The 6,037-nt window shown below is 30.9% G+C and overlaps 1 pseudogene; it reads right to left on the reverse strand.

Annotated features, from left to right (window-relative positions):
- Positions 1–245: 245 nt before the first annotated feature.
- LOC127129877 (uncharacterized) lies at positions 246–4,234 on the reverse strand (annotated as a pseudogene).
- Between the last annotated feature and the right edge of the window lie 1,803 nt (positions 4,235–6,037).

The following is a 6,037-nucleotide window of genomic DNA, read 5'->3' on the forward strand; positions in this document are numbered from 1 at the left end:
GTTCTAATTTTAAAAATGGGCATATATATATATATATATATATATATATATATATATATATATATATATATATATATATATATTATATATATATATATATATATATATATATATATATATATAATTTTAATGATTAAAAATGACAAAGAAAAGATAAAATTATATATTAACCAAATGAAGTACCAAAAAGTTCAAAGGTATCGTTTAAACTACTAACACCATTTCTTACAACTTAAATTATCTAACTACATAAAAAGAGCCTTCCTACGAACACTTTTTGAAGCAAAATCGTCAACTAAGTCTTCATATTTTATTGTCTCCAAAATATCATTTTCAATAGCTATTAATGCCAATCCATTAAGCCTTTCTTGTGACATGGTAGACCGCAAGTAAGTCTTTAACAACTTCAATTTTGAAAAACTTCTTTCTGCAGAAGCAACTGTCACAAGAATAGTCAATAAGATTCTATATGCAATAACTGTATTAGGAAAACAATCCAAGCCTTTTAAAAATAATAATATATCAGTAGGTCTTATGGTTTCTTCAGGCAACATTTCTCTTAGTAACTTCAACTCTGCAAAAAATTCATTCCCATCAATATCAGATTGCTCATTATGTTTCAATGCCTGCTCAAAGTTAGTACAACAAGACTTCAAAGTTGCATCATCTAATGATTGTAACTTGTGAGAAGTAAACAAGAAACCAAAAATACTTTCATACTCTTGGTATTGCTCAAACCTCTTATTAAGAGAAACAACAACTTGATCAACAAGGTAAAGAAAATAATTAACCCTGAATGATTCTTCTTCTAATAGCTCGACTGATGGGATATTCAAATTCTCATCAAATTGCCTTTTTCTTTTAATTATACGCCTTTGAGGAAATATTGGGGCAATATTCAATTCCACCGCAATTTCCTTACCATTAATCAATACCTTATAAAAACCTGTTTCTCTATATCCCTCAAAATACGAAATCAACCCCTTAATTTTTTGCATAGCAACATCAATAAGCATATCCCTTTCCTGTAAAAGCTTGCTAACAGAATTAATTGCAGATAATATTTCAAACCAAATAATTATAGCCATCAAAAACTCAAAATCACCAAGCTCATTTGTTGCTAAGGATTTAGCTTCATTTTGTATTTTAGGATCAAGATCATTTTCTGACACTTCAAGCAAAGCTTCTGTAAATTCTAACACATGAGTTCTTATAGCTTTGACACTTTCTACACGACTCTCCCAACGAGTGGATGACAATGATTTTGGAGTCAACCCTTTTACATTATCTTTCAAAAATTGTCATCTCTTAGTAGAATTGGAAAAAATTGTATAAATGCGTTGAACAACTCCAAAAAAATTCCTAGCTTTAATACAAGAGTTAGCCATATCACACAATACCAAATTAAGATTATGACAATCACAAGGAGTATAAAAGGCTCTCGGATTTATGTCTAAAAATCTCTTTTGCACACCTTGGTGTTTTTCTTTCATATTGGACCCATTATCATAACCTTGCCCTCTCACGTCAAATAGGTCGAGACCAAGTTCTTTAAATTCATTTTGTAAAACATCAAAAAGCCCATGACCACTTGTATCATTCACATTCAAAAATCCTAAAATTGATTCCTCAATACTAACAGAAGCTGAAGAAATATCCACATATCTTATTATCAAAGACATCTGCTCTTGGTGACTAACATCAGGAGTACAATCAAGTATCACTGAAAAATACTTTGTCTGTTTGATTTTTCTAATGATTTCAATTTTAATCGCAGAACCAAGCAATGAAATCAACTCATTCTGTATGTTATGCCCAAGATAATGAATATGAACTTTTTGAGTTGTAACACGTCTAACACGTTCTTGGATGATTGGGTCACATTCAGCTAACATTTCAATCAAACCCAAAAAGTTTCCATTGCTATCTTCGTACAATTTCTCCTTAGAACCACGAAAGGCTAAATTATGTTTAGCAAGAAATTTCAATATTGAAATAACTCTTTTTAAAACATTTTTCCAGTGATCCTTTTCTTTCTCAATTAATCTTTGAGTTGTTTTATCAATAGTTTGAAATTTTTGCAGCCTTTTGCGATACTCATACCAAGTAGTCATATTTTTAACATGTTCCATGCCTAACTCGTGCTCTTTAATTCTTTCACCAACATGTACCCAATCACTATAACCCTCATTTGGTAATTGTCCCCTAACAATCCCATTTTTAAAAACTTTACAACAAAAACAAAATACTCTATCAAGCTCTTTCGAATAAACAAGCCAATCTCTATCACACACCTCTCCATTTGCTAAAGCTCTAGTATACAAATTAGCCGTAAAACGTCTATTCAAACTATCTCTAGGGCCCTTCACAATAGAATTATCTCTTTTAGGACCTTTCACAACTAATAAATCAATCAGTTTAGGTTGAAGACGATCCCAATGTTGGTGTAAGCCCTAGAGGCCAATACTTTTGGTACTTGTATCGAATTATTTATTAATAATAAAAAGCTTTTCTTTATTATGTTTGTTTAATAAAGTCCCTAGAATAGCTAATCTGTTTAATGTATCAAGTATGACTTAATCATGAGATCACATTAAACATAAGGACAATATTCTTAAAGTATCTGTAGTCGAGCTTTATTGTGAAGTGGGATAACATTAAAGCATTAAGACTATTATGTATATAGACTGATGATCACATCTCATGGATCATGGATAAGGAGTTATCAAGTCTTAAGCATAGGTATGAATGTTAAGAGTAATATTTATACTGGATTGACCCGCTATGAGAATACTATATAGAAACTTATGCAAAGTGTCATAAGTTATTCTCATGGTGATAATGGTGTATACCACCCTTCGACTTGAAACCACTATGGACCCTAGATGTAGAGTCGAGTGCTTTATTGCTGATCAAACATTGTCCGTAACTGGATAACCATAAAGACAGTTGATGGGTACTCCACGAAGCATGCTGAGGGACATGAGTGACCTAGATGGAATTTGCCCATCCTGCATAACAGGATAAATGTCTATGGGCCCAATATTGAACTGGACAAGGATGACACGGTCTATGCCTTGTGTTCAATATAGACATAAGGGCAAAAGGGTAATTATACGCATAAGTATTATCACAGAAGGATTTGTCAGATCACATGACATTTTCGTGTCTTGGGTAGCAGTGATGTGTTGCTAGATATCATTCATTGTTTATTATGTTAAATACGTGATTTAATATAATTGCCAATGCCGCGAAAACCTACAGGGTCACACACAAAGGACGGATTGATGAGAGATAGAGTAACTAAGGAACACCATAAGATATAGTGCACTTAGATGAATTGTAGAACATCGTAAGGTACGATGTACTTAAGTAAAATACGAAATATGGTCAGGTACCACACGCTTAAGTGATTTTGGGCATATTATAAAATATGGGTCACTTACACTTAAGTGGGCTTTTTAGCTTGAAGCCCACACAAGTGGTTCTATAAATAAAACCCTTGTGCAGAAGCATTCAATGCGGTTGCATTTTTGTTTTCTCTCTCTCTCTTTCTCTCTCTCTCTCTCTCTCTCTCTCTCTCTCTCTCTCTCTCTCTCTCTCAAAGCCTTCATTCGGAGCAGCTAGCACTGAGATTGAAGGAATCCGTTCGTGTGGAATGAGTAGAGGCGTTGTCATCGTTCAACGTTCGTGATCGCTCCGTAGATCTGCATCAAAGGTTTCAATCGTCACAAGAGGTAACTATTCTATCACTGATCATGCCCATTTGTAAGGATCACTAAAGGAGAAAATTTTAATTTCCGCTGCATTTTGGATCGCCATTCTCCTTCGCCCAATTTCTTGGATCAAATATATCATAATCAACATCATCATCATCATCATCGACATCCTCATCATTATTAACTTCATCAACAATTGGCACACTATCAAGATTATCATTTTCAATGGGCACACTATTAAGATTATCATTTTCAATGGGCACACTATCAAGATTATCATTTTCAATGGGCACACTATCAAGATTGTCATTTTCAATAGGCACACTATCAAGATTATCATTTTCAATAGGCAAACTATCAATATTATCAACATAACGACTTTCATTTGAAACTTGTGGTTCTTTGATTAAAAATTTATCAAGAGCTCCTACTTGAGATTGAATTAACTCTTCAATTTTTTTCTTTTTCTTACGTTTATCATTTCCACATTCAAATTTTCTATTCTTAGGAGGCATAATAAGAAAAATCTGAAATTTCTCACAATGTCTTTTGTGTCCGTCGATGATCTACTAATTATCCTGTTGTGAAATTGTGTTCCTACATCAATAACAAAAAAAATCAATTACATAAAATAAAAGAAATTATAAATTAATCATCAAAAATTATTAATAATTAAATCATGGAGAAAAGACTTTAATTAATATTCAATTATATTTTATTATGTTGTGTTCTTCTCTAATATAGTATCATAAAAAATTAATAATTATAAATTAAAAGAAAATTATAAATTAATAATAAGAAAATAAATTACATTTAATTAAATAAATTATACATTAATCATAAAAAATATCAATACTAATACATACTAATTTTGCTTTGAAAGATTCCAAATTGCAATTTGGTCTTATGAGAAAAAGTAGGTATAAAAATCGTCACCAACACCAACAATATTCTTGTTTTGAATTTTGATACTACTAAGTAGTATATATAGTATACTAGTATCCCATTACACCCTAAAATTTTATTTATTTATATATTATAATTTTATAAAGAACACAAGTTACCCTCATTTCCACCATAAAATCTAAAATCTAAAATCTAAAATCAATATTGATACAGGAACTAAAATAGGATTTCACCCTAAAATTTAAAATAAATCTAAAATTACTATTTTTTATACCTTCAAAATCAAATAATCATAATAAAAATAAATGGAAAGTAACTAATTGAATAAATTAACCTGATAAAAGAGAGGATTGAAAAGGAAAAATAAGATTTCTTTTCTGGTTTCAAACAGCTCTAACAGAGAAAGAGAGAAGAGAATAACGTTTGAGAGGAGAGAAGTGAGAACGTGTGAGAAAGGAGAAAAAAAACGTTTGGTTTCAAAATATCCTATTTTTCAGCATTTAATATTTTATTTATTATATGTGATACAAAAATATTTTTATTTATTAATTTTTTTATATTCACTAATAATAGTTAATTTGAAGCCCCACAAAAAATGAGGCACTGTGCTACTGCACAGAAAAAGAACCGATCCTGAATATGTGTAACATCTTACTCCACATCTTTATCTTATAATTTGAACTCATAAAAACCGAACCGAATGTCTCAAACATATATCATGACATCTTGCAATACATATTATTTATGACAATCCCTTATATCAACAAACATAATAATTTTGTAAAAAAAAATATTTTCAAGATGGACAAAACTTCATAAGGGAAATTTCTTTAGACATTGTTTTTACTGTTTCTCACTGAAAATATATGATAGTTATCACAAATTCTCTTAAAATTTTCTATGCGATGAAGGAAAGAAAACTATTTTCGTGAGAGGGACAATATATAGTATATTTCTATTATATAATACATGGTAGTAAAAATCATGTTTTCAACATTCATGCACCTTTGAGTAAAAAAAACATGCATGCACCTTAGCACCATGTCTGGCTCCCCGAGATCACGGTTAAAATCAAACACGTGTTTCCAATCCACTGTTTTAACTCCAAGCTTGTGGGTGTGGAACTAGAAGCACCAAACCAGGAAATATCAACATGTGCAAACGGTGACAAAAAAGCAGACAAGACTTGTAGTAGTACATAAGTGGTTATGCAACATGTTATGTAGGGAACCCTCGTCCCTTCGATGACCGATCCCAATGACCAACAATGCTATTTGCACTCTTACTGACCCCACACTTTTTATATTTAGTTATTATCTATTTATTAATTTGGAAATGGTAATGTTGTCTTAGTATCTTAAAAATAGAATGCTAAAAAAAATATATAAAATATTTAAAGGAACAAAATATTT

This window comes from Lathyrus oleraceus, chromosome 3 (genome assembly GCF_024323335.1).
Source record: "Lathyrus oleraceus cultivar Zhongwan6 chromosome 3, CAAS_Psat_ZW6_1.0, whole genome shotgun sequence".
Classification (NCBI taxonomy): Eukaryota; Viridiplantae; Streptophyta; class Magnoliopsida; order Fabales; family Fabaceae; genus Lathyrus; species Lathyrus oleraceus.